At 46.6% G+C, this 18,742-nt stretch overlaps 1 protein-coding gene across 9 annotated transcripts in view; it reads left to right on the forward strand.

Annotated features, from left to right (window-relative positions):
• Nucleotides 1-18,742, forward strand: part of FGD3 (FYVE, RhoGEF and PH domain containing 3) — an 80,852-nt gene that overhangs the window by 23,432 nt on the left and 38,678 nt on the right. The gene's annotated exons all lie outside the window — the stretch shown is intronic.

Genomic DNA, 18,742 nt, shown 5'->3' on the forward strand with positions numbered 1-18,742 from the left:
GACTGTACCCAGTGCATGTATAAACAAAACAAACAAACCAGCAAACAAATAAATAAAGCATGCCTCTATTAAAAAAAAAAAAAAAAAAAAGAAATTGGAGCCCACCCACTCTCTCATCACCCATCTCACCTCCTTCTGCTTCCCCTCCCTTGTTCCCCCTACCCCCTCCGAGTTGTGGCCTGTACCCCTGACATCCCAGTCTGTTGATAGATGGCCCACGTGGGAAGGGAGGAGAGAACTGATGGGAAGGGATGGAGAGAACTAAAACTTTCCCTGCAGTGTGAAAAAATCCCTAGGGACAAAAGATCAGGAATCAGAGGGGAGGGGCAGAGGGTCAAAGTTGGTGGGAGGAAGTGTTAACACTGTCCTTGGGCTTGGGGGGAGGGTGCTACTCTCAGTTGTGGCCCCCACCCTTGCAGAAAGGATCTTCTGAGCAGGCAGAGCCTACCCACCTGTTGTCTTCTATCTTCCTTCCGTCCTTCCTCCCTCGCTCCTTTCTCCCTTCCTTCCTTAGACACACCATGCTATCCCTGTGCAGCTCTCAGGATGAAGTTGTAAGGCATCTGTGGTCAGGGCCTTTTTCTCTGGAGGCAAGGTGGCAGCTGCCCTTGGTCAGGGGTTCTTCCTCTCAGAACCTTACCAGCAAGACCACTGCAAATGCAAAGCTGGAGGCTCAGAACAGAAGATTGGCCCCAGGCCATTGTGGTCAGCACCAGGACACAGCCACTTGCTTCCTCTTTCTTACAGACCTGGTGCCCTTAGGGCCTGAGCTCCCTAGCAGAACTCCCACCCCACTCTTGCAGGAGACCCATGAAATCTCTTAAAGCCTAGAGTTAATGATCTTTTACTCCTTTGGCAAACAGCCTCTACCATATCGCACATTCCAGTCTGTGGTGCTGTGAGTGGAGAGATCTTGGGCTGGATCCACACAGACTTCATTACACCACAGCAGGTGTGTCTGCTCCCTGAGCCTAGGCATCCTCCTGTGTGAAAGGAGTTCCCCGGATATCACAAGTGTGAGGGGCATGCCCTTAGTGCCCTGGCATGTAATGCCAGCCCTTTCCTATTCTTAGGGGCAGAGTTTCAAAACTGAGAGCCAGAGAATTCAGTTCCTCACACTGGGGTGAGGGCTGCACCCTGAAGGGATTGGGGATTCCTGTTACAAGTGTCTTAGTGACCAAACAAGTAGATTTATGCTAGTGCATATTGAAAAAAGCTCTCTGGAGACAGAGGTGTGGGAGGGGGCAGGCACTGTGCCCAGATGGGGTCTCTTCCAGCTGAGCCTCAGCCTGACACTCAGGTCAAAGGGCCTGGTGAGACACTAACATGTCCGCCTTTCACCCAGGTTTGCGGAGAGTGAGGCATCACTAGCAGTGTGAGCTAAGAGCAGCTGGAATGGTGGGGGTGGGGGAGGGACTGGCTGGGAAGGGGAATCTGGTTGGGACCCCAATCTAAAGGATCTCAAACCCAAGTCCTGAAGTCCATGTGGTTTGTACTTTTCCATTCAGAGAAGTGACCATTGTTCAATGGTGCATAACAGATTTTGTGTGCAACAAATCACCCCAAAACTTAGTAGTTAAAAATGACAGAAACATTTATCATCCATTTCTTTTTTACTTCAAAAATTCAGAAGCAGTTTGGCAGGGCTGCTCTAGCTGGAGTCTCCTGAGGCTGCTGTTTGGAGTCATCTGGGACTTCCATCTCACCTGGAGTTTTCACTTCCAGCGTGGTTCCCTCCCTCAGGCAGGCTAGTGTGGACCAGGTGGTAGCTTCAGGGCTCAGTTCCTCCATCTGGGGCACTCCTTAGCAGTCTCACTCAGAGCCCTGGAATCCCTGGGGATGACAGGTAAGCAGCTGAACTGGGCATCCCTGAGAGAGCGGGGCCACCAGGTCCTGCCCATGGGGACTGGCCAGCCTGGAGTCTTGCTGTGGGCAGGAGGGCAGCCAGGAGCTGGTCCACCAGCACAGGGACACCTGCTTCTCTGAAGGTCTGGTTCAGGCCAGATGGCACAGATGTGTCTGTCCTGTTGCTTTGGGGGAGGCCACCACCCCTCCCTGGCAAACTTTCTTTACTAGTTTGGTTTACTGCCGTCATACTTAAAACAGTAGCATAATTAAAATAGACTTAAAACATACTCTGATTTTCCTGGTTAAAATCTGTAGAATTTTGGGCTTGTCATGGTGGAACCAAGAGATTGAGGAGTGTGCAAGTTTTTGTGTGGGAGCACATGTATATATATATATATATATATGATGTGTGTGAGTATGTGTCTATACATACAGGTATGTGTGTGCATATGTAAGGATGGGGGCTGGGTGGCACTGGGTGGGCAGAAATATTTTAATTCCAGATGTTTACTGCTGGGTTTAAAAATATCTACAAGACTGCCCACACCAATCGGGCATTGCTTTGTGCCACCAGGAGCACAAAGGGCTCTGATAGATGATATATAATAATCGTTAACTTGTAGTCCATGTGTGTCAAGGCAGGTTGATTCAGGATTTCTGGGGTGGATGATGTTTTCTAGGCTATTGGTCCAAATGCTGACAGGTTCATTGGTGCACACACTCAGGCCTGCTTGGGAGTTTGGAACACTGCTCTTTCTCTTCTAGGGCGAGGCCCATGCATGGGGCTAGTGGGAGCAAGCAGGAGTTTGAGTTACTGCATGACAGGAAGTTCAGACTGGTGCTCTGTAAAATGTCAAAGGCTCACAGGCAAATATCGCAAAGATAGAAAACGTATCCAACTTTCTAGGGACCACACTTCTGCCCTTTGGGCTCCTGGTGACACAGGGCAGTGTCCCATTGGCATGGGGAGCAACTGAGGCATTTTTAAACACAGCAGTAAATATTTGAAATTAAAACATTTCTGCTGTTTTCTTCATACTGTGGGAAAGTCACGCTGTTCAAACCTCAGATAAAGATCTTTTCTTTGGTAAGGGTTTTGAACAAAAAGTCAACTATGGGCTCAACAGTGGAACTGGGTTACCTGGTGACACCTGGTTAGACCTGCATGCTGACCCCTTCAGGTGGGTCTCCTTCCAGGCAGGACTTCAGGATGAATCTAGAAATGTTTCATAGTGTGAAATACTATGAAAGGAGCCTTTTTCTGAGTGGTCAGGTGTAAGTTTTGGGTGAAAAGATCTGGATTTGAGTGATTAAATGAAGTCACCCTATGGATAGTACCTGAAACACAACAGGTACTCAAGAAACAAGCAATCCCATTCTTTCCTGTTCTTTTTTTTAAATTCCACATTTTTTGTCACAACAGCAAGAGAGAAAAGAACATTCAAACATCGCCCAAAGAACCTGTCCTTCCTAGCTTGCAGAAATCAGTTATTTTTCTTTTGTTTTTGGCAGAAATCAGTTTTACAAAGTGGTTATCATGCCTTCAGATGTTCTGCATGTTTCCCAATTTGCTATGTAACCCTCCTAGTTATTTCAATGGCCACACAACACTCATGCATCTGTGCTTTAGAACAAAAGAACATTTAGTGAGACAACAGCATTTTCCTTAAGACCACAAGTTTGTGCTTCTATTTGCAGATTTTCCAGGCAGTAGAGGCCATGTTAGGAAATGTGGAGCCTCCCTGGGGACCACTTCCCACCGCTGCATGTGTGATGTTTACCATGTGGCATGAGTGTGCCTATGTGGTTCCCACTGACTATGACAGCAGCCCCAAGAAGCTGGTGCTCTGGCACCGAGGTGTCATGGGATAGAATTACAGACTGCTTGCCTGTCCTTCCCAACAAAAGACCTGAGAACTTGGTGGAAATATGAGCCTACAGGAGGGGCACAGCTTGACAAGTGGTCCCCATTCTCTAAGCAGCAAGTAGTGTCTTGGTTTTGGAGTAATTTCTGCATCTGTTTAAGTGTGTAAAATGAATCAGTGTTGTGATAGCTGTTAGGACTGGGTGGGGTCTGTGGCTCAGTGCTGGGGAAGAGACATGTCTGCAGTTTGGATGCCTGGGAAGTGAGGCAGAGGCCTTGGAACCAACACTGGCTGGGACTGGCAGCAGAGCTGCCCTCTTCCTGGCCCACTGGTTGTGGTCTGTGTATCTATAACAACCTGAGTGTGGCCTTTCAACATGGCATAACTTTTGAGACACATCTCCTCTGACCTCTACTCCCTTGGCTGAAATGCTAGAATAATGGCACTCACTTTACATGTGCCTGACGGGGATAAAGTGGTTAAGTCTGTGTCAAGTCTCAGCATGAGACCTAGGGAGTTGATAGACTAGGAATTAAAATTTCAGTTAAATTGAAATTGTGGGGTACAGGCAAGTGTGAGAGGCAGTGTGTAACACACACACACCCTTCATCCACACACAAATATCACACACATACACCATCTCACAAATATACCTTATCGCATGCACATACCATCATGCACATACTACCACGTAAACATTGCACACAGATTAACCAAACACAGCTTTTATTAAGCAGGAGAGCAATCACTTACCTAGATATTAAGTGTCCTCACACACAAAAATGGGTTGTGGTGTCAATGGAGGATTAAAGATGCCCTCTTGCCTCAGAACCTTTTTAAAAAGTCTGCAAGAGGAAGTGCGGGTGGCAGAGGTGTCCCTGACCATAAACAACATTCCTACTAGCCTGGCCTTAGGAGCTAGTAGGAGCCCCTGTGCTTCTGGCTGTAGGAACCCCTGTGTTCTGGCCCACCAACCCCCCCTTGTGTTGCTATGGCAACAGTGGGCATCCCCAGGCTGCTCCTCTCACCCCCCCTGCTGGCTGAGCTGGCGGCTTTGTCAGGGCTTCCTCTCCTTGCAACTGCCAGACACAAGAAAAGGTTGCAGTGGGGGGCCAGGCAGGAGATAGCACCTTGGGACCACCAGACCCAGACCCCTGCCTGGGACTGACCACCCAGAAGCACTGCCCCAACCTGCAGGCCCCCAGACGTCCTGCTCCTCCGGGACCCGCTGGAGTCCCCTCAGGAAGCTGGAAGGAAGGGGGCGGCACACTACTGGCTCTTCTTGTTTGCATAGCTCCTGCTTCTTCCAGAAACAACAGGCGACAGACGGTGGTGAGTAGGCTGGTGTCTGGGAGGGAGGCTCCCTTATTCCAGGTGCCTTGAATCAGCTGGCTGGTAGGCTGGAGGATGCAGAACCTGTGGTGTGATAGGAAGAAGAGCTTTTTCAGCCAGGTGGGGGTCCACTGCCACCACCCCGGTGTCTCAGCATCCTGGAGTCTGGAGTGATGATTTTGGTCTGCTCAGAGTGGGATCTGGGGTGATTTGGAACAGAATTTCCTGGGATATTTATAAAACAGATGTGTGTATACTAAAATTGTTTACCTCTCGATTTCCCTGCCCTCACCCTACTTCTCATATCTCCTAAATGGATGGGAAGGGAGCAGAGAACGTGCTTTAGAACACTACCACCTGAGGTTGCTATGGTCACAGGGGCCCGTGTCAGCTTGTCTTTTTATATATATATATATATATATATATATATATATATATATATATATATACTTTATTTTATTTTAGAACATTTTCGGGTTCTCAGAGAAACTGAAAGGAAGGAACAGAGATTTCCCCCAACCCCTGCCCCACCCTACCCCACCATCAACATCCCCACTAGACGGGACATTTATTACAATTGATGGACCTACACTGACATTATTATCACCCAGAGTCCTTAGTTTATGTCAGGGTTCATCTTGTATATTCTGTGGATTTGAACAAATCATGTTATATAGCCATTATTATAGTGTTATATGGAGTTTCACTGCCCTGAATCCTCTGTGCTCAGCTTATCCATTTCTCCCCCCAAAACTGGACAACCACTGATTTCTTTACTGTCTCCATAGTTATTCCAGAATGTCATAGAGTTGGAATCATAGGGTGTTATAATTCCCAGATTGGCTTCTTTCGCTTAGCAATATGCATGTAACATTCTGAGATTATTTCTCTCTCTCTTCCCTGACCCCCTCAATGCTATAATACTAATATTTCCCCCAATGTTACCTCGAGTAAGAGAGAAAATATATTCACAGTGAGAGGAATGCTTTGGTGTTGCAGGATGCATACCATAGAAAAGCAACTCTCAGATGAATGTGGGCGAGTGGAATCTTTTTTTGGCTGCAGGGTGTGCATGCCCAGATCCCTGGGGATGGCAGGTTGCCCTGGCTTTCTGGTGTGTGTTTCTAAAGCTCTTGTCTGAACTGGGACAACGAGACTGTCCTACATGATCAGTAGATTTTTAGGATGATGGGCATGCAGCTTCATTGCTTGAATCAGCTGATGGAAGAACAAACATATGCCATATCCATGTGCACACAGATTCAATTTTGTAAACTTTGACTTTTTGACCAACAATCCAGAGAGGCTGTCACAGGAGGTTACGCTGTGTGAAGAATTTAAAATGTTGGGTGGACTCCTTTGTGGCTTTTCATTCCTGGCCTTGTGGGGTGGGAGCAGGGAATTTCTGGAGACTTGCTGGCTGAGTGGTGCTGAGGGTCTCTCATGGAGCGAACTTGTGCTGGGCTAGTGGGCCTCAGTTTTCTCATCTGAGAAATGGGTCTTAAAGGCTTAGAATCATGACAGCTTGTCTGGGGCCACTAATGGGATTACCAATTACCCTCAGAGTGGGCCTGCCTACTCTGGGTGCTGGGAATATACCCACACACATCTAGAGGCTTACAGCAAGATGTGTCACCTGCTATAGAGAGCTGTTATATAGCCATTATTATGGGGGACCTGTGCTGGGAAGGTCACCTCTCCCTCCTCCCTAACCCCCTCCTGCCCTGTGACTGGCCAGTGCCTCAGTTTCCCAGCTGTCAAGTGGGACTTGCTCAGGGTGAGAGAACCTGAGGGGCTCACTTTGTGGCCATCTGACTAAAGTGCCTGCCTAGCTTCAAGGAGCCCCTACCCATGTGGGTGTTAGTCCTGAAGCTTTGGACCAGCTTTCAGGAATCTACCTTCCCTAGGACATTGGAGGAGGGACCCCAAGGGACTTTGGGCTCCGTGTGGAATCTTCAGATACAGGTGGGTCTGATGTGTGGCTATAGCTCAGTATTCCCAGGCCACCCTAGGTCTACAGCAGATGCACCTCTGACCTCACATACGACTGTTTCTCTCCCTCCTTCCTTCCAGCCTTCCTTTTACCCTTCCCTCCCATCCTCCCTCCCTCCCTCCCTCCATTAATCATCTCCATATTGTTCCAGAAGGGACTCATTCAGCTTCAGGTGTGCAGGGTACAATGAGCAGTTGAACACAAAATAGGAGCTAGCTGTATTTGTCAGACAGAACTTGTAGGAATGGTGCAGCTCCGGGATCAGAGACCTGTGAGTTCTGTGGAAATTCTGTACTTGCACCAACACTTCTGAGTGTTGAGAGCCTGGATGGTGGGAGGGTCATTTTGAGGGGAGGATCCTCACCTGTGGTGTTCACATTTGGCCAATTTAGTGCAAGCCCCTGCCCAATTCCAGGTAGTGTGCTTCTGAGTGCCTGGTGACAACCACCCTAGAACACAGCCCTGAGGAGCCCACACAGAAGGGCCTGAGGAATGGGAAGCCTTCAATGACCTGGGACAATGGCCTAAGGACTGTGCTGCCCCTCCCTGGCCAAGGCACATGTATTGGTAAGAGCCGGGTAGGACATGAGCTTCCCTCTCCATCTTGCAGGCTGGGTTCCTACCTGGAGCTGGAGCACCACAGGTGCCCTGGAGCAGCTCAGTCCCTGAGGGCCAGTCCCTGCAGGAACAGGGAGAGCAGATACCAGGGGGGTGCTGGTTCTGCTCACTAGGAGGTAATGTGCCCTGAGGCACAGTGTTTTTTTTTTTTTTTATTTTTAGATTTAGTTATTTATACTGGGGTACAGGTTAGAGGCACCGGAGGGTGAGAGAATTCACCAGAGACAAAGCGGGGAGCAGAACAGGCAGATGGACGAAGATACTGCTGAGGGGAGCAACGGGCAAGGCAGGAGAGGTCTGCCTTGCCATCTTGGTTTCTCCCTGGCTGACCAGGAATCGAACCCATGCTGCAGAGGCTGTGGCCAGCTTCACAGCACAGTGCTCAACCCCCTGTGCTACCGGGGAGGCCCAACACAGTGTTTTCAGATAGATTCTGATTGACTCTTTAGAGATCCACTTGGGGCTTTTACAATTAAAAGTTACCAGAGATACACTCTTGAACAGATAAATGAGAAAGACTTCTGTTTTCTGGCACTTCATTTATAGTAATTGCTAGCCTGTCTCCTCTGGGTAAATAGTTATCTCAGAATATTCCAACTGGACTGAGCTGGACAAGGTAGAACTTTTTGTTGATTGCATTTTCTACCAAACTTGGGCATTCTAAAATAAGTGCCATCTAGTGCAGATGTGGGGTGGCTTTTCTATTCTGTGTTCTTGAAACATCTGAGTCTGAAGAATCCCCAGTTGCTGTTGCCTGTATCCATGTGTCCACATGCCAGGAGATCTGCAGGAAATCAGGAAAACCTTACTGCAGAGGTCCCCTCAGAGTCTAAGATCTTTGGTGACAAAAGGGCACGTGTCTTCTGACCTTCTCTGTGATTTTTTAAAGACCAAGTCCCAAAAATGTCTGCAAAACAAACTGCTGCTTAAATAACTAATTGTGGGGTAGTGTCTCTGGAACCTGCTGCTGCCTTGAGAGCTTGTTCCTGCTTCCCGTGCAGCAGGACTGACCCCTCTGTGTATTCTTGGTTGTGCAAAGGACATGTATACACACCACTGTGAAACTGCAATGTCCAGATAGAATGAAGCCCCATGCTAGAGCCCTCTGTGGCAAGGTTAATGTTTCATGTGTATCAGGCAGACCCCGCAAAGGGCACTCAGGCCCCTGCTCCCCACTGTCATGTCAGTGCTGTGCACTCGTGACCCCAACCTTTCTATCTTCTTCTTCTTTGGCCCCCAGTGCAGTGTGCCTTGAGGAGAAACTAAGTCAGTGCTGCACTATGTTCCGAATCACCTCTGGCTAATTGGGAGCTGAGAGTCAGGACCCCAGCAGTAAAGTCATGTCCAAGTAGCTGCAGATACAGTGGGGCAGCCTCTGATGTGGATCCTGTTCACAGATAGGGACTGCACACTCTGACTTAGTCCTCTGGTTGGACCGCAGATGTCCAAGGGAGGCCCAGTCGTGCTAGTCTCTAAAGAAGGGGGCTGGTCACCCCTTTTTGCCTTATGCTCCCTATTTACATAGTGATTTTTTTCTTAGAGGTTTCAAGAAATAAAAGCCCCAGACACAGAACTTTCCTTTAGTGTTGACACATCAGCTCTCTTTGAAAGATGAGCCGTTGCTTCCACTCAGGCCTGGGGCCAGCGCCTCTGTAATTACCCTTCCTGGAAAATTCTTAAAATGTTACTTTATCCAAGGGTTTGAGGCCTACATTGCTTCTCCAGTACACTGCCAAAGGCTCATTTTGGCTGAGTTGACTAAACTACCAAATAGTTTTAAAGTGATTCTGTTTTTGTTTTTTAATTAAGAAAGTAAATTGAGCGATGATTACTTACCACTCACACTGAGCATTTGACATGCATTACACAGGGGCCCCCGTAGCTTGGTGTTGGGGTACAGTGCTCCACAGTCACCTGGCTGGGATGTGGCCTCATAACCACATGTGGCCATGTACATCCTCCTAGCTCCCTGACCACTAGTGATGGTGAGTTTCAAACAGTGCCAAGGTCTAGGGAATATTTTTCAAATAATTTTCTGTCATTGAGCAAAATGTGATTTCAGTTTAAAGCAACTTTTTGCAAAAGTATTCAGCATCCCTTCCCCCCATTTTTTTTGGACTTGACCACATTTTTCCTTAGGCACATTTAGGCAATTAAGTAGAAATTAAAGTTTCTATATATAGACAGATACTCTGTTGGTAGCTGGTCCCTCAAATGAGCATTGAGATGATTTGATTTCATTCTTTTATTTCTAAATAGATTGTTTTTTCTACAGATATAATAAACATTCTCTGTGGAGATTTCTGTACCACTGAGAAGCATCAAGGGAAAATAGAAATTTGGGTTCACCCAGATACTGTAAGGTCGGTGGTTTGTACATGTTTAAGAATCTTCCTCTTTCCTTCCTGGGCCTTGTCTGTTTTCAGGGTCAAGGTTCAGTAGAATTTATCTCAGGACCTGAAAGCCAGGAGGGTGTCCTAGTCTGAAGTCTGTAGAATAACCCTCTCTGTAAGTTTAGTGTTTCTGTGGCTTCTGCCTGCCTTGTGGAGAGAACCATAGCTGGTACTCATCCCACCCCTGAGGCAGAAGGTGACCCACCTCTGGAGACTCTCCCTGTTGCATATATGACCCACTGTGGCCCTGGTGAGTGAGTAGAAGGACTGGCACAGGAAGCGGAAGGAACAGGTAGCTCCCTACTCCCTCTTCAGAATCTGCACTGTCTGTGCCTGGTGGCTGCTCGCAGTGGTTGTTGACTGAATGAATGACATGCATCCTCTGGCATCCCTGACCTTTGGTTTCTTTGCCTTTCACTTACCTCCAGGCTCCTTGACCTGGCTACTCCCTGCCTTGAGTGCTGGGCTGTGTCCAGTGGTCACTGAAACAGCTTGGTTTTGGTAATTATATCACTTCCTGAAACACAGTTTCCTATTGTGGAAACAGGGATGAAGGAGTGCTCCAAGCTGGCACCCCATTCACACTGTGCTTATGGCTGGAGAATGATGATGACCCAGTTCTGAATGTCCTTCAGGGAAGATGAAGGTGCTGAACACCCAAGGGCAGGAATGACTTGCCCTGCAGACCCCTGAGCTGGGACTGGGTAGTAACCAAGTGCTGGCCAGCAGCCTGGAGCAAGCACTCAGGTTGAGGGCATACCCAGGATGCAGGGCAGAGGTGAGTATATGACAGGAAGTGACACAGGGCTGGAAAGTCGGCAGGGACCAGGGCACAGAAGGGCTGTGGGTTTTGGAAAGCTTCATTTCAGTTAAGATAAGGATTCCAGGAATTACTGTGTTTCACTTGATAACTAACTCATGATTTCTCCAGAGAGCCAAGGGACCCCATTAATCCTAGTTCCAAATTAAACTTTTATTTTGAAAGGATGGCACCACACTGATATATAACCCACACAGCAAGGATTGTCCTTCCCCTGACATCTCCCTAACTGTCCCCTCCCATGAGACTGCTCACCTGCTCTCATGTCTATAATTTTTGTTGCTTCAAGAATGCTATTCAAGTGGGATCACACCCTTTTTGAACTGGCTTTGTCACTCAGCACTGGTCTTTAAATATCTACCCAGGTGTAGTGTGCATTGGGGTGCTCCTTTTTATACTGAGTAGTGTTCCATGGAGTAGGACCATCCCATCATCTACCTCTTGGAGGACATCTGGGGTTGTTTGCAGTTTGGAACCATTAAGAATATAAAGTTGCTCTGAATGGTCCTCTGCAAGGTTTGTGTGAACAAGTCTCTGTTTCCCTAGGACAATGCCTAGGGGTGCAATTGCTACATCATATGGTAGTTGAATGTTTCCTTTTTCAGACCGACTATACCATTTTGCATTCCCACCAGCAACAGGACAACATTTGGTGTGTCATTTTTTTTATTCCAGTCATTCTGATAGATGCAGCCATATCTCATCCAGGGTCTGATTGGCATTTCCCTGATGGCTAATGATGTTCATGTGCCATGTGCCATCTGTGTTTCCGCTGTTAAAATGTCAGTCATTTGCCCATTTTCTAATGGAATTGTTTGTTTTGTTTTACTGTTGAGTTCTGAGAGTTCTTTACATATTTTGTAAACTAGTCCTTTATGGGCTATGTGGTTTCAAAACATTTTCTTCCTGTCTGTAGCTTGTCTTCTCATCCTCTTAGCAGGCTTGTTCCAGAGCAGAAGCTTAACATTTAATGAACAATTTGTTGTGTTTTCACTGCTTTTGGTTAAAGTCTCAGAAATTCTTTGCTTAGCTTAGATCCCAAAGGTTTTCTCCTACTTCTTTCTTTAAGAGTTACAGTTTTCATTTTGCTTTTTAAAAAGTCTGTGATCCATTTTGAGTTCATCTTTGTAGGTGGTATGGATTAAGATTGAGGGTCATTGCTTTGTCTGTGACTATCCAGAAGCTTCAGCACCATTTTTGGAAAGGTCTTCCTTCCTTCATTGAATCACTTTTGTAGCTTTGTCAGAAACTGCTGGCCATAGTTGGTGTGTCTCTTCCTGGGCTGTCCCGTGCGTTGATCCTAGATCTTTCCTCACCAGCAAACATGATCTTTGTCACATCTGTAGAGGAAGGCTTAATATTGGGGAGGGTTTCCCCCGTTTCGTTCTTCTTTGTTAAAGTGCATTCAGTTATTCTAGGCCCTATGCTTTTCCATGTAGATTTTAGAATGAGCTTGCCATGTCTACTTGGATTTTGATAGAAATTGATAAACTTGCAGATCATTTTAGAGAGAACTGATCCTTTCACTGTGTTGTATCATTAGTTTATGAATATAATGTTCTTTTTTAATATCTTTTTTATCTCTTTCATAATTTTGTGCTTTTCAACATATAAGCTTAAGTACATGTTTTGCCAGATTTACATCTGAGTACTTCCTTGGGGGGAGTGTAAAGGCATTATACTTTTAAAATTTAGTATCCACATGTTTATTGCAGAGTATAAAAGTTCAAGTGATTTTTTGGGAATTGATCTTGTATTCCTGAACTGCTGAACTCACTGACTAGTTCTTGGGGGTGTTTATTATTATTATTATTTTTTTATTTTTTACATCATTGTTCATTTTTAAACAATATTTGCTCCCCCCCTTGGGGGTATTTTTGTAGATTCTTGGGGTTTTCATTTCAGGCAGTATTATGATCTGAAAATTTGGACACTTTGATTTCTTCTGTTCTGCTCTGAGGCATTTTGGTCCCTTCCTTATCTTGCTGTGCTGCTCGAGCACCCACCACTTTGCTGAGGAAGTATAGGGACACCTTGTCTTAGCAACATGGCTAGGGGAATATTACAAGCTGAACTGTGTCCCCAAATTAATATGTTGAAACCCTGATCCCCAGCACCTCAGAATGTGACAGAAATTTATTGTCTCATAGTTCTGGAGGTTGAAAGTCTGAAATCAATGTGTTGACAGGACAGGTCTCTCCTGAGGCCCCTCTCCTTGGTATGTAAATTCTGTCTTCTCTGAGTGTCCTTACATGGTCATTCCTCTTTGCATGCCTGTAGCCTGATCTCTTATGAGGACCCTATCAATTAGGGTCACCCTATTGACCTCATTTAACCTTAATTACCCCTTTAAAGACTCAATTGTCAAATACTCTGCTGGCCTGTGAACACCACCTCCCATCTCAATTCTGTGTTTGCCTGAAGACAGATTTTGGGAGGAAGTGGGTTGTTTGTTTTTGTTATTATCATAGTCTTATAATGTGATTACACTGAGAAAAGAGATAATATGGTTACATGACTAAAAGCCAAAAAGGTACAAGAGAACTCTCAATCCTCCCTTGTCTCCACCCAGCCCTTTTTTCTCTTATTCTCAATAGATAACCATTGTAACTATTCTGTAATGTTCTCAAACTTACAGAAAAGTTACAAGAATTCATTCACCAAGTGCCAGTATTTTGCCATATTTTCTTTCTCTCCCTGTACCTACAGGTAGACATTTCTATCAGATCTCTTGAAAAACATTTGCAGAACTTACCACCAGAACATTTCGTGGCTAGGGACTTCCTGTGCGTCACCCATCCGCTGGTCACAACCTCATGGCGGTGACCAGCTATTTTACAGGGAAGCTCTGCCAGAGTTGCCAGTGTAAGCTCCCTCTGTATCAAGTTCTTCCAGGTGGGCCTGGGTGGCTTCCAGTCTGACTTTATCACTCTGACTCAGGGACCTGCCTATACCTTGTCACTGTGACCTGTGTTGGTCACAGAGTGAAGGCTGGGTCAGAAACAAGTGCCCTGGCACCCCCCTCTGGGTGTATAGGCCTCATTCCACTTTGCCAACCTACTGGGGAACAGATAGACTTCTCAGTTTCCCAGTGGGAGAAGTAGGGGGAGGGAAGGAGAGGATCTCTCCCATGTTTGAGAACCAGCCAAATTTCCTTCCTGCAAATTATTGTCTGTTTCTCTGTCCAATATTATTGGTTTCTGGATCATTCCATAATCCACTCATCCCTCCAACCCCTTACCTGGGCTAAATGATGGGGATGACTCCTCTTAAGGAGTAAGGCCTCTGACTTTTTTTGTTGCAAAAATGTGTCCAGACTTTTCTGACAACCCAATACTATAAAAATACTAATTTTAAAAAAAGATTTATTTATTTATGCATACAAGAACTGGGGCGTAGGCCAGAGGTGTGTGTGGGGAGTGAGAGGATTCACCAGAGACAGAGTGGGGAACAGAACAGGCAGATCTACTGAAATACACTGCTGAGGGGAGCAGTGGGTGGGACAGGAGAGGTCTGCTGCACCATGTGGGTTGCTCCCAGGCTGGCCAGGGATTGAAATCATGCTGCAGAAGCTGTGGATAGCTTCATAGTGTGGTGCTTAATCCCTTGAGCCACCAGGGAGGCCCAAAATGCTAATTTTTTAAGTCAAAAGAAAAAAGAAAAATATCAGATGGTTTCATTTATAAGGGGAATATAGGGGAACCAAATAAGGGATCAGGAAAAAAATAATACCAATAAATTAAAAAAAAAAACAAAATTAACAGGCAACTGTAAATCGGAGACATTCTGCAGGGGAGGGGGAGGGAGAGGGATCAAAACAGGGGAGGGAAGAGCACAGGGGACTATGACGATGGTGCACAGGTGAATTGGTGGTGGGAAGTCTATGGAGCCTACACCTGAGAGGATAAAGCAAACATTGTACAAAAATGACCAATGATGTAAAATATATATATAAATAAATTATATAAAAATAAAAAATACTAATTTATGGCAAAGGGTATTAAAATGATTGGAGTGGGTTATGATGTGCATTGTATCTTTTTGCAAAGCAGTCGACAGTGGATGCAGTTCTCGCCTTGCTTTCCACTGTCCCCCTGCGACTCTGGATGAAGAGACCCAGAGAGCTGTGTCAGTGAATATGAAGAGGATTCCTGCAAGGACTTGCAAAACAGTGATGCCATTTGAGGTTGAAACCACCCAAATTATCTGGGTTGTAGGTGTATTAAAAGTCCTGGAGAGTCTTTTTTAGATTGTAGTCCCTGCATGCTGAGATGTCCAGTGTGTCTGTCCCTTCAATTTTAGCCAGTGGTGGAGAAAAAAAGTGACAAACCAGACCTAGAGAGGAACTAACAGGATGGATCACCATGACCAACACTGACCAGGGGCTGGCGTCAAGCAGCAGGTCACTTAAATGCCCCATCTGGAACAGGTGCGTGTGGTGGCAGCTGTGAGCTGGCTCTTGGGCCCATGTGGCTGCTTGGTCTTGGGCTATTGACATAACAAAACACAGGAAACCAGTTAAGTTGGGAATTCAGATAAGTAATGAATAATTTTTTAACATAAACAGGTCCCAACTATTGGGACCTGTTTATACTTATGCTAAAAAAATCATTCCTTTTTCTCCTGAAAATCTGACTTAACTGGGCAACCTTTATTTTTATTTGCTAAATCTGACCACCTGGTCCAAGAAGAGTTTCTACTTGGGAAGTTTTGTTTTTTCATAAGTGCAGTGTGCACCTGCAGGAGCAGCAGACCCTGGCCAGCATGGCAGCGACACAGCTTCAGGAAGCAGGCAGCTGGCCTGGTACGGGGCCCAAATCAACACTCACATTAAACTGGGATTTGGAAGTTCTATGCTATGCACCATCAGAAAGTTTTATGCTATGCTATGGACAAATATTGTAGTAATGCTCAATGTGGCCTTCATGTACAAAATTACTTTTTTTGTGGTAATCTAGGGATGCAGGTTTGAGATCCTTTGGGATGTGTCTATCTTCAGGTGACTGAGGGAGGTCTGAGAATGACCTGCTCGTCAAGTTTGGGTCAATGTTGTGTTGGGGTGGGACCAACATCAGGGGGTCACACACAGAATGAATTAGCTTGACATTCTTCCCTGTGTTTTCTGAGTGTCCCCTCCTGAAACCCCTCCCTTACTCAGAATCCTCCTAACCTCCAATTAGTCAGGTTTTTGGCTAAGACCTCAGTCCCTGACCCCTCCCTAGCACCTTCTCCCCTCACACACCAGAATGTGACATCAGGAGAGAATTACAGAGGGGGGCCTCCCCTGGTGGTGCAGTGGTTGAGTGCTGGGCTGCGAAGCTGCCCGCAGCCTCTGCGGCACCAGTTTGATCCCCGGCCGCCGCGAGGGTCCCACATGGCATACAGACCTCGCCTGCCTGTGCCCGCTGCTCCCCTCAGCAGTGTGTTTCGTTGGTCTGCCTGTTCTGTTCCCCACTCTGGCTCTGGTGAATTCTCTCACCCTCCCGCGCTTCTGACTGTACCCAGTGCTTGTATAAATAAATAAATAAATAAATAAATAAATAAATAAATAAATAAGAGAATGACAAAGGGTCCAGTTTGGGGGGTTGTGCCCTGCCAAGTATGTGGTCACCCCAGGAGTGGATGTGAGTGGACACGAGAGGTACCTCGCCTGGGGTGGGTGCAGGGGAAACCCTTCATGTTCTTCTCTGCACCTTTAGAATTTTTGTGCCTCATGCAACATTCCTCCTCAAAAATATACACAATTTGGAAACCAAAGCACCTAAAGACACACACTCATGTGTGCCCAGGAGTCCTCAGCATCTGGCCTGACCTCTGTCAGACTTTTGCTCCCCTTCAATCATTAAGATCCCCGGGGCCCTTAAATGCTAGGCCATTCAGTAGTCCTGAGAATTTTTAAATCTGTTTCCTCTGTCCTAAGTGACTCTCCCTTTCAGGGGAGAGTTCCTCATTCTCCCCAGGGCTCCTCCCAGAGCCATCTCTTCTTCTAGGTATGGCCAGGGTGCTGTAGGCATGCTCCCAGGATGTTTTTTTTTCCCCTTGGTTTAGTTTTTTCCTAAATTTTCATCTCAAATAAATCAATCCCTCTCCTATATGTGCTTAAAAAATTCTTCTCTTACATAGGCCTTTCCACATATTTATTATACATGTTTTCAGATGTCCTTGCTTCTCATATTTGTTCTTTAATTCATCTGAAATACATTTTTGTGTTTGGTGAGAAGTGTTGATCTCCTTTTGGTCCCTGTCCACATTTACTGACAGGCCATGCTTTTTTTTTTTTTTTTAAAGATTTATTTATTTATGCATATAAGAGCTGGGGTGCAGGCCAGAGATGGCGGGTGGTGGTGAGAGGATTCACCAGAGACAGAGTGGGGAGCAGGAAAGGTGGATCTACTGAAATATACTGCTGAGGGGAGCAGCAGGCGAGACAGGAGAGGTCTGCTGCGTCATGTGGGTCACCTCCCTGGCTGGGGATCAAACTCGTGCTGCAGTGGCTGTGGATAGCTTCATTGTGCTGCATCTTAACTCCTTGCACTACCAGGGAGGCCCCAGGCCAAGCTTTTTGCACCCATCTGTCACGGTATCTCTACTGTGTTACACTTCTGTATGGTGCTCCCACACTCACAGGTGTGCACACAGTTGCACCCTTTCACATTGCACTGGCACAGCTGCCTGATTTCCAGCCTCCGATCACCCTAAGGCCGTGACACTCCTGCAGTCTCCAGAGCTCAGCCTATACCCAGACTTCACTTAGGGTATCATTCTTCCACTTGCTAGTTGTGAGAGTGGGGACAAGTTTACTCACCTATTGGCCCTCTGTCCTTCATTGTATAGTATGGATAATATGCAAATTCATGGATTTCTTGTGCGCTTTAGATCAGATAATGCCAAAGGGCTAACATGGTACCTGGCATCCAGGAGCCGTGTAGTCAGTACTTTATCCTGACGACCTCTTTGCCAGCACATAAAGGTCTGCAGAGTGAGCGCTGACCCAGGGCATTTGGGGTGGTTTCTGGAGAGACTCTATGAACTCCAACCTCTTCTTCCTCCTTTGCAACACCCTTTGTGCAGGCCTTCCTGGCTGAGTGGTTCCCCAGAAACTGTCCCACACACACCCTCTGTGAGGGCCAAGCACTGTGCAGGATGTGGGCTCTGTCTGTTTAGTGTCCCCAGTCTGTTTTCTCTCAGCAGGCCAGGGCTCTCCCTTTAGGTCCCTGACTTCCAGGATTTCTCTGCTTCCCACAGATGGGCTGCCCCCAGGTCATTGCCAGCTCTTCCAGTGGATGGGATTGGGATCCCTGGTGTAGAAGAGGGGCCTTGGTGGGCCCCCTCATCACAAATGCCCTTGGGAGAATGACCCCTGGAGGATGGGCAGGAATGACTAGCAGTGAGCCATGTGGCTTCCCCTGAAGAGCCACTGACCCCTGAAGCTATTCGGGGTCATGGAGAGATAAAAGGCATGAATGACCCTTCACCCATGTCACCAGGGAACCTTCAGTGTTGAGGGCCCAGTTTGGACTGTTGGGTCAGTAATAAAGTAATTGTATAGGAAAGCAAGAATGTGTGCCTTAGATCTATTGTGGGCTTCTCTCTGCTGTGGGTGGACACCACTTACCCTTTTCACTGATGACCATATTATTTCAGCTCTCTCATTGCAAAATGAAACACCCAAAAACTTAGTGTCCTAAAATGATAGTAAACACTATCAACCCTGTTAGTTTTGTGGGTCAGGAGTTTGGGTGCAGCTGGGCTCTGACTGGGTTCTCCCAAGGCTGCTCTCAAGTGTTGGCCTGGACTACCTTTTCACCTGAAGACTTGACTGGGAGCCAGGATCCACTTCCAAGGTGACTCCCTTCCTCTGGCAGGTTGGTGT

The sequence above is a fragment of the Talpa occidentalis genome, unplaced genomic scaffold, assembly GCF_014898055.3.
Source record: "Talpa occidentalis isolate TD23 unplaced genomic scaffold, MPIMG_talOcc4v2.1 talOcc4.7, whole genome shotgun sequence".
Classification (NCBI taxonomy): Eukaryota; Metazoa; Chordata; class Mammalia; order Eulipotyphla; family Talpidae; genus Talpa; species Talpa occidentalis.